The sequence below is a fragment of the Gavialis gangeticus genome, unplaced genomic scaffold, assembly GCF_001723915.1.
Source record: "Gavialis gangeticus isolate Ggan-Ray unplaced genomic scaffold, GavGan_comp1, whole genome shotgun sequence".
In the NCBI taxonomy this organism is placed as follows: domain Eukaryota; kingdom Metazoa; phylum Chordata; order Crocodylia; family Gavialidae; genus Gavialis; species Gavialis gangeticus.
Genome location: NW_017728997.1, coordinates 38,233,854 through 38,243,561, shown reverse-complemented (window position 1 = coordinate 38,243,561; position 9,708 = coordinate 38,233,854).

Genomic DNA, 9,708 nt, shown 5'->3' with positions numbered 1-9,708 from the left:
CCTCTTTTGTATTAGCTGATTACAGATAACCATGAGCCACCACTGTGAGATGGGCATAAAGGCAAGCATAATCCTAGGATGCATCTATAGTGGTATCTGTGATATAGACAGGGAAGCATCAGTGTAATAGCACTGGGACAAGACCCTGGAGTGTTACTTACAATTTGGCTCACTTCTGTTTAAAGAAAGATGAATTAAAAAGATGAATTAAAACTGGAACAGGTGTAGAGAAAGGCTACTAGGATGGGCAGGGAAGTGGAACGGGGAGGGGGCAGGGGGAGAGAAAAGGAATTTAATTTTTTCAGTGACTAAAATGTTTCGGTGATGATTTTCTATGAAAGCTTTGGCCATTGTAAACTTTTTTGGAGAGCCACATATTTATTTCATAAAAGATCACAATCATGGATTTTGCAACTGATCACAGAGTAAACGCTGTCTAATATATGCCTGTTAACTGACACAGTTTCTCTGTTTGCTTATTGTTATGTTAGATAAGAAATCATAGGAGAGCCAAGGAGATGGTATTCATAGCCATTATCCAAATTAGAATTAGATTAAAATTTGGGTTAAAGGCCAAAACAAAGAGATGCTTTGGATCCATATACAACAGCATTCAAATGTCACGGGCTGTTCATGCCGGATATCAGTGAAAACCCTCCAGATCAACTAGTCTTGTGAAATTTTGCCTGTTTGGGCTCCTTCCTTTTATGGATTTCTCCCAGAACCAAAACCACATGACTGTTGTGGATATAGGTTCCACATAAGCAAACATGCACACATGAACTCAGGGATGTTTAAATCAGACATTCCAATTCTGGGAAAGTCCTTGTGGTAAAAACAGTCCCACTGTATTCCTCAGAGTTCAGCCTTTAAAAAAATAAGACAAAAATGGAATCAGAAATGGATCCCAAATTTGGCCCAACCCAGCAGTCATCACTGGTGCAAAATTAAAGCTGAAATCTTTGATGTCTCCTGGCTAGAAGCAAAACCAAATGCTAATGAAAAGATGATTAGGATATGACTAAATTGAAATTTTTCATAATATCAACTTTTTGTTTTTCCTCTCATATTAGTTTTTCATTGTCTATTAGATCATGGGCGACTGGTGCTGTTTTAGTTGGGGGGAGCACATGCCCCCCAGCAGCCAGTCAGTGACCAGGGGTCCCCCCCCCCGGCCAATCTTGCTAACTGGGTTGGGGTCTCCTGAGGCCAATCGCAAGATGGCCAATCACTGTGGCAAATTGCTGTGGCTGCTTCTGGAGTGGCTGCAGCCACTTCCCCACTCTCTGGCTGGCGCTTGGAGGGGGGGCACTGGCACTCATGCCTGTTCCCTCCCTCCTCCCCTGCCCATTGCCTAAGCAGCGTGGCTGGTCAGGGGGTGCACTGGCGCTCTCAGGGGGTGCATGTGCACCCCCGTGCACCCTCTATGCATGGCCACTATATGATATTTTGCAACATTTCACCAAATTGACAGCCCAGCTGTTAATCAAATACACAATAACTCAATATGTTCCTGTAAGCAAGCTATTATCCTAAGCAGGCTTCTCTGCATCTGTTTAACTAAGAGTTCTTTAGTCCAGACTGACCGCATATGCAGTTTTGACTAAAAGCATGAGGTATTTATAGTCTCTGCATTTTTATTATAGAATGTAAACTCTACTAATAAACTGTCTCAATAGGAAACCTTGGGTTTTCAATGCACTTTCCCTTTTCAGGATCAGCTTTTGCAGTGAAACTTCATCAAATCTTTTCATATACTTACAGTCATGAATAAGAAGGACACTGTATTTCATATTCTCAGAAGCAATCCTTGGCAGGATATGGGACTAAAACAAGCAAGTGTTGTTATTAATGCATTTTGTGTGGGATTTTCCACATGTGATGAAATGTGAGAAAAGTACAGTGAAAGGAGAGATGACCATTCACTCGTAGCAGCCTGAGCAGCCGCAGTGTTTGCATCTAGCACTTCAGGGCAATCTGAAGACTTTAGGAAAGTTCTTCATAGCAAGGTGCTAGCCATTTTATAACCTGCCAAAAATGCCTCTTCTTTTACCAGAGTGAGGGGTTTCCTGTAATCACCATTTTAAAGGCAGAGGTCTAGAATCCCCACTCCACCCTAGCACAAGTCTGAAATTATTCCACTTAAGGCAACAGTGCTTCATGGGTGAGATATCGGTGAGGGTGAGGTCAAAGTCACATCCAGCAAGGAGGCAGTAGAAAGCAAGATGGGGATTACCAACAAAGCAACCTCAAACTGCACAATGCATTTCTGAAGAAAGGACAGGTGGCGCCTAGGCAATGCTGTCATGCAGTGGTAGGTTGGGGCCACTGGGAAAAGCCTGTGTGACACTTCCAAGTACTGCTTGCACAGTGCTCTGCTGCCCTCTGAGTGAGAGCAGCCCCTCACTCCATGAGTAATTGCCCTGAAGCTGGTTGGAGCTGCCATTATTTAGCATATCTGGCATTATTTACCATGATTGGGACAGACTGGGCCTTCTAACAATGGTATATAGTAGTGAGTCTCACTTTTTCGACCATTACTCCTCAGGCCTGATCATTATTTTAAAGACTTAGTTCCCTTGTGAATGAGGCAGTGTGTACTCAGAGAGAGAGAATGTAACGCTGAGGTTCTTCAGAGGCATCATGGTTCATATTTTAGTGCTTATGTTCAGTGATATTAACACTATGCCCACAAACAGCACCTGGCTCTTGTATTCCTTTCAGGAGTCCCATTGCAGAGTGGATGCTGCTCACAGACAGGCATATTACACTACTGTTCCTCCCTCTGAGCAGGTTCCCCAAAAGTAGCATTTTGGAGTGTCTGGCTCCAAACATGCTGCACAGTCCTTTCAAAACCAGCTGCTACAAATACAGGCAATTAGAAAAGCTGGACATGTAAAAGTCCATGAGGCCATACAAGATGCACTTGAGGGTGCTGAAGGAGTTGGCCAATGTAATTGCACAGCCACTGGACATCATCTTTGAAAACTCATGGCAATCAAGAGATAACCTGCATGACTGGAAAAAAAGCAAATATAGTACCCATCTTTAAGAAAGGGAAGGAGGAGGATCCAGGGAACTAGAGACTGGTCAGCCTCACCTCAGTCCCTGGAAAAATCATGAAGCAAGTCCTAAAGGAATCCATTTTTAAGTACTTGGAGGAGAAGATGGTGATTAAGAACAGTCAGCATGGATTTACCAAGGGTAAGCCTTCCCTGACCAACCTAATTGTGTTCAATGACAAGATGAGTGGCTCTGTGGATGCAAGGAAACCAGTGGATGTGATATACCTAGGCTTTAGCAAGGCTTTTGATATATTTTCTCACAACATTCTCATAGCAAGCTAAAGAAGTCCAGGTTAGATGAATGGGCTGTAGGGTGGATAGCAAACTGGCTGGATTATTGGGCTCAGAGGATAGTAGTCAATGGCTCGATGTATGGTTGGCAGCTGGTATGAAGTGGAGTGACCCAGGGGTCAGTCCTCAGGGCAGTTTTGTTTAATATCTTCATCAGTGACCTAGAAGATGGGATAGAGTGCACCTTCAACAAGTTTGCAAGTGACACCAAGCTGGGGGGAGTCATAGATATGCTGAAGGGTAGGGCTAGGATTCAGAGAGGCCTCAACAAATTGGATGATTGGACCAAAAGAAATCTCATGAGGTTCAATAAGGAGAAGTGCAAAGTCTTGCCCTTAGGACAGAAAAATCCCATGTACTGGTACAGACTGGGGATCAACTGGCTAAGCACCAGCTCTACAGAAAATGACCTAGGGGTTATAGTGGACAGTAAGCTGAATATGAGTCAACAGTGTGCCCTTGTTGCCAGGAAGGATAGCAGCATACTGGGCTGTATTGGTAGTAGCATTTCCAGCAGATCAAGGGAAGTGAGTCCATATCTGGAGTCCTATGTCCAATTGTGGGCTGCCCACTACACAAAGGGTGTAGACAAATTGGAAAGAATCCAGCACAGTTTAGTGAAAATGGAACAAATGACTCTTGAGGAGAGGCTGAGGAAACTGGGCTTATTTAGTCTAGGGAAGAGAAGACCGAGAGGGGATTTAATAGCAGCATTCAACTACCTGAAGAATGGTTCCAAAGAGGACGGAGCTAGACTGTTCTCAGTGGTAGCAGGTAACAGAACAGGGAGCAATGGTCTCAAGTTGCAGCAAGGGAAGTTTGGGTTAAATATTAGGAAGAACTTGGTCACTAGGAGGGTAATAAAACACTGGAACAGCTTAGCCAGAGAGATTGTGGAATCTCCATCCTTGGAGGTTTTTAAGACCTGGCTAGACAAAGCCTTGGCTGAGGTGCTGTAGTTGGGGCTGGTCCTGCTTTGAGCAGGGCGTTGAACTAGCTGACCTCCTGAGGTCCCTTCCAACCCTCATGATTCTATGATTCTATGAATTTCTTTTATAAATCAGACATGTTTTTTAAATTTGTATTTATGAAAAATTAATAAGCAGAGCTATCAGAGCCACTGCACAATCTTCAGCATCAACATTTCCATACTCCTGAATAAGAACAAACATGAAAGGTCTTCCACCACCAGCCAAGCTTCCCACTTTAGCTACAAGCTACCCCCTCTGCTACACTTGCAGGAACTGAGGCTACTTTATACCCAGTGGAAGAAGTTATCAGGTGAAAGAAGGAGATATGCAGCCCCTACAGCTTTTTGTTGCAAGGAAGAGTGTGTCTATCTGGTGTCCCCTGTGTAACTGTAGTTATCAGTGGCTATTAAAAAATAGCTGTTTAAGATGCTGGCTCCTTAGGCATACCACAGAATAGGTTCCTGCAGCTGCACCCCAGCTTCTTTCCACTGTGCCCCAGTTCCTGTTCCCTGCATCCTGCCTGTGCCCTTGCTGGGTGTATCTGTCTCACTCATCGTTGTGATAGTTTTGTTGGCAGCCAAAGGGCTGAGGATACAAATTATAATAGCATTTCCTTCCCCCCATAACCATTGTGCCAGGAGAAGGGAACGGGATTGACCCAAAGAGTCCTGACCTCTGCAGCTATTTCAAGGTCAGTTGAGATTGTGGCTTCTCAGGACAAAACACCCTGTTCATTCCCTCAGGCACCAAACCTTCACCCCCAAAGCTATGATTTGCAGGATACTAAAGGGGAATGGCACAGTGCCTCCAGGGCCCTCTCTGGGTTTCCTGCCTAAGAGTCTTGGTGCATGGCCAGGATTTTCAAAAACAGGTGCCTAAAAATAAAAATATTGAGCCCAAAATATGAATGTTACTTTCCAAAATAAAAAACAGGGGTTTCAAAACTGAGCTGTCCAAACCATGGCATGAATATGCATGAGAAACACCCACCATTGCAGGTGAGCACTAAGCAGAACACCACGCTCACATGTTCAGACAAAACCCTGCCCTTCCTGATCCATGAGAGAACTTGAGTCTGGGTCCTCTCTCCCACTGCCTTTCTCTCTCGCTCTCTCACACTGACCAGACATAAGAAACACCTTCTCTGAATTGACATTTTCTGATATTAGTTCAAAAAATTCCCTTCAAGTTCTACTGTTTAGTCCATATATAGGCAACTACATACAAGGTCTGATTTTCAAATATAACAAATGTTCTCTTTTACATTTCTAAACAAGCCTCAAATAAATAAGTAGGGACAGAGCTATTACCCAATCTGTGAAAAAAAAGGAATTCCAAAGTGCCCCACAGATTTTGGAAAAGTGTCCTGCACATTTTTTTGTCTTCTCAATATAATGACAACAACAAAATGAATGAGTCCCAAGTTACAGAGCAGACAATGTTTCTTAACAGACTTTTAGTGCTTGTTGTTACACAAATGCAAGTCTCTCTGCCAAGACTAATCTAACGTATTCTTGGCATGCCTGAGAAGTCTTAAATTATGGCACTGTGGGTACACTCTGCATAAAGTAGGAAAAAAGTAATTTGGACAGTGTATTTTAAAGGAGTGCTTTATAGGGAGGTTTATTCCACACGCCCTAAACTGGCAAGGCCTGCTTGAGCTCAATGGGTGTTTTTGACACAGAGGGGCAGCAGGTTTGGGTACAGTGCTGCTGTTATGTGATTAGTATCTTCTAGTTTTCTAAGAAACTGCCCCTGCTGTGTCTTAGTAATGCTGCTGCAACTGAAACAACTAATTGTGGAACAAATTAAGAGTTCAGTATGTTTTATGGGACATGTTAATATCCATGTCTAATGTAGTTTCAGTGCTAAAATCTTTACTTCTTAAGACCATGTTTATGAAAGGAAGCATCTACTGGCTTTTCTTAAGTTATACTCAACACCCCAGATTTACAGCTACATACCTGATCTACTCCATGAAGACGGACTGTGCATGAGGCAGCAGTGTTTTGCATGAAGAGGGCACCAAGGCTAAGTGCAGGCATTCAAGAACACCAAGACAGAAGCAGTCTAATTATCAAGCTTTATTGTAAGTGCCCAAGGTTAGGTTGGGAGGAAGCAGAACACATATTAGCGCTTGTGGGGGCTAAGGGAGCAGGGGGCTCAGAGCCTGCCTGCACTGTCTGAGTGCAGCAGGTAGGGGGGCTCTCACACACCTCCCAGAATGCTCCATGGACTCCCAGGCTGCCAGAGACTCCCAAGAGGTGCCGAACAGCCAAGCTGCCCCTGATTGGCTGGCAGCAGGACCATACCTAGGGGGTGTGAATCAGGAAAACTGCCCCAGGCCCTGCGCTTTGGGGGGCCCCACAGAGCGGGGTGGAGCAGCGGTTGCACAGAGCTGGGAAGAGCGGAGGCTTCACGTCCAGCTGCTTGCTACCCCCTGGTGGGTGGGTGGGTGTGTGTGTGTGTGTGCGCGCACGCACGCGCACGCGCGCATGTGCATTCCCCCCCTACATACACACACACAAGCACACACAGAACCTAGTGACCTGGGGCATGACTGGGCCACCAATTTTCATGCAGCCAATGAAGATGATGCCCACTTCTTGTGCAACTGCCTGTTCCCCAGGGAAATAGCGGGCGCTGTTCTCCTGAGGCCCCCAATTTCAGCAGCAGCAATGTCATTGCCTCTCCCACCCCCAATCCTCATTGGAGGCCCAGCCTACCCCTTCCTGCCCGGGCTCAGGAGACAGCTATGGGGGGGCAGCTGGACTGCTGGAAGTAGCATTGCAACTACGGACCAGGACTAGCACCATGGGCACAAGTGGCACAGGGATGGGGAGAGGGTAAGTCCCCTGCTGATGTGTGTGGCCCCAGCCCCACACTGTAGCAGGCTGTCCAGATCCACAAAGCCCTGGCCAACTGCCTCCTCATCCACATGAACCAGGAGCCCTCCCCAGATGAGTAGGGCTGGAGGGCTTTGAGTGCCCATGTCCTGACACGAGACCATGGGTCTCCTGCCATGGGCTCTTCTGGCCTTGCACCATGGGTTCCACTGCCCACAACCCAGGCTGACCAGGCACCACCCCACTTCCCCTCTCCAGCCCCTCCCAGAGATACACACTAGGGTGCAGGAGAATGCAGCATGAGGAAGAGATGTGCCTTAGTTTAAAAGTTTGTGGTTGCAAAACTTTTCCTGTGTTTAATAATAAGACCAGTTGAACATTGCCCATGTCTCAGCTTGGGCCCTCCTCCCAATTAACACAAAACAGCCTACTACCTTGGCAGTGGTGAGGGAGGTGGGGGTTGAGATTGGGGTGACTGAACCTGGAAGAGAGTTTGAAGAAGGGGGAACTCAACAAATGTGAAACCTTGGCAGGGAGAATGGGTTAGGGGGCTTTTGACCTGGCACCCTACTTTCAGGAGTCTGGAGTCAAGACCAGGGACTTCTCTGTGTAGGAGCTGGACAGCTGTGTAATGTCTGTCTGAGAGAGCTGCAGGCTAGCAGGCATTGCCTCAGTGGGTACAGAAGGCTGCTGGCCCTCCTAGATAGGATCCCTGGCCCCTCAGCTTCTGTGGCTATGTCTCCTCCAAGGACCATGGACCAGTGGCCCTTGCCAATTCCTGGGGCTCATGTCAGGCAACCAGGCTGAGCTGGGGAGCTACCTGTCCCCAACAAGGCTATGCCAGTCCCCAACAGCAGAACCCAGGCCCTGAGTGGGACCATGGGCAGTGGAAGAGCTCCAGCCTGGGCCTCCTGGTAGAGGGTAGATTAGCTGGGGCTGCCAGGTTCTATTGCCAAAAGCTGCCCCAGTGACCACCTCACCCAGAAAGCTGATAGACCATGCTCTTCTGCCCATTCTGAGTGCTCCTGCTCCTCTTCGGGACTGGCATGGACCCACTTGGGGAGCCTGTGCCTATAGGTGGACTTGGCAGGGGTCCAGGACCATGTACATTAACTCCCTATCCTGGTGCTTCAACTCTCTTAGCTTCACTGTGCGGTGGGGTGTCTTCTCCAAACGGTGGTTGGCCATCTTGAGCCCCCAGTCACGCAACTCCTAACCTGGATGTAAGCAGCCCCCCGGCCTGTTCATTTGCCCCATACATGGCCCAGTTTTTTCCTTCTGCTGGTCTAGCAGTCCCTGGCACCAGAAGTCCATGTCACACAGCATGAGGTCAGAGACTGTCACCACAACTTATAATGTCTCTTCTTCATTTTGCCATCACCTTGTACATGCATCTTACATTTGGCCACCTATCCTGGATTTTTGTACATAGATGCACAGCCTGCAGACAAGGAGGAGTTGCTTATCTTGCAGGATTTGGCAGGGGAAGGCAGGTCTAGGGCCAGGATGGGCTTGCAATTGCAGAAGTGGGGTTGGGAGTTGCCCTGAGGGGTTGACATAGTGAGTTCCTGTGCTGTGAGAATTGGAATCAGGCAGTGCCATTGGACTTCACCTATGGATCAGATGAAGGAGGAGGGAAAATGTGCTGTTGGGCTACTTGCCAGCCTGTCCAGGTGTGGAACCCAGAAGTCATCCTGGCAGTGACAGCCAAGTGGCTGAAATAATGATTCCCATATGGGAATCCTTCCATCACACATGTCCCTTTCCAGGAGTGGGAAGGAGGGAGGTCTGGGGGGGTGGGTTGGCAAGAGGGCATTTTTTCCTTGTTCCTTCAGTGATTGTTAGACATAGCTGTGTTGTGTCTCCAATCCCTGACCTAGGAGTGCTCTCTGACAAAACTATTTACCCTTTTGCCTACTGAGCTCAATAAACACTATCAGTACCTTTCTTTGAGTGCTTCTGCGAGTGCTTTGGGGGTAGGGTTTACACTCAATTGCTCAAGGTATCTGTGGTTAGACTCAAATGTCCCAAGGAGCACAGCATGGCGCTGACAGAAATGCCAAGGACATGTCAGTTAGACAGATTTAAGGTACTCCTGAATGGGACATAACCTCTTAAGCACCCAAGTGCAGTGGAGTGTGTGTGGGGGGGGTGCAGCAGAAGGGAACTGGCACCTTAGCTGGGCCCCATGATCCAGCTTGGGAGGGAAAGGGTGGGGGGGAAGTGGGTGACTCACTCCATCTATGCCTCAGAATTCATGAACGGTGCATGCTCCCAGTGGCTGGGGGGCATGGCAGCAGTGGTGGGAGCACGGCAGCAGGAAGCAGGAGAGCTCCCACAGACGTTGCTGGCCCTGTTGGCAAGTGGGGTGGGGCGGGTAGTAGTGAGCACCGACCAAAGGTTGGCAACTACCCACAGCTGCCATTGACAGTGGCAGCGGCAGCCAGCAGGGATCACGGACCGACCTCAGACGGTGCTGGCAGTCTCAGCGGCAGAGTGGCAAGTGGCGATCAGCTGCAGGTGCCACCGACAGTG